At 41.2% G+C, this 914-nt stretch overlaps 1 non-coding gene across 1 annotated transcript; it reads right to left on the reverse strand.

Moving 5' to 3' along the window:
* Positions 1 to 370: 370 nt before the first annotated feature.
* LOC116911872 lies at positions 371 to 477 on the reverse strand. Its single transcript, XR_004389386.1, has one exon. It is a non-coding gene; the product is annotated as a U6 spliceosomal RNA (small nuclear RNA).
* Positions 478 to 914: the final 437 nt, after the last annotated feature.

Consider the following 914-nt stretch of genomic DNA (forward strand, 5'->3'; position numbering starts at 1 on the left):
CGGGGGTCCTATTCTCAGTTCAGTGGTTTGCTGCTGGCATATGCCTCTGTATTTGCTGTATTCTGGCTGTGTCTCTCAGGAGAGATCTACATCCGGCTCCTGTATGCCTGCACTTCTTTGCTTCATCCATCTTGTCTAATTGGATGGCTGTATATGTATGGGCCACATGTGGGGCAGGCTCTGAATGGGTGTTCCTTCTGTGTCTGTTTTAATCTTTGCCTCTCTCTTCCCTGCCAAGGGTATTCTTGTTCCCCTTTTAAAGAAGGAGTGAAGCATTCACATTTTGATCATCCATCTTGAGTTTCATTTGTTCTAGGCATCTAGGGTAATTCAAGCATTTGGGCTAATAGCCACTTATCAATGAGTCCATAAAAATATGGAACGCTTCACCAATTTGCGTGTCATCCTTGCGCAGGGGCCATGCTAATCTTCTCTGTATCGTTCCAATTTTAGTATATGTGCTGCCGAAGCGAGCACAGCAGCCTTATTTTTAATAGACAGAAGCTGGAAAGAACCCAGATGCACTTCAACAAAAAAATGGATACAGAAAATGTGATACATCTCTACAATGGACTATAACACTGCTATCAAAAACAGTGACTTTATGAAATTCATAGGCAAATGGATGGAACTGGAAAATATCATCCTGAGTGAGGTAACCCAATCACAGCCAAATACACATAGTATGTACTCATTAATAAGTAGATATTAACCCAAATGCTCGAATTACCCTAAATGCACAGAATACATGAAACTCAAGAAAGATGACCAAAATGTGGATGTTTTACTCCTTCTTTAAAAGCAGAACAATTATACCCTTTGGAGGGGATAGGGTGACAAAGTTTAGAACAGAGACTGAAGGAACACCCATTTAGAGCCTGTGCCACATGTGGCACATTTATATACAGCCACTA

The sequence above is a fragment of the Rattus rattus genome, chromosome 10 (assembly GCF_011064425.1).
Source record: "Rattus rattus isolate New Zealand chromosome 10, Rrattus_CSIRO_v1, whole genome shotgun sequence".
NCBI classification, from domain to species: Eukaryota; Metazoa; Chordata; class Mammalia; order Rodentia; family Muridae; genus Rattus; species Rattus rattus.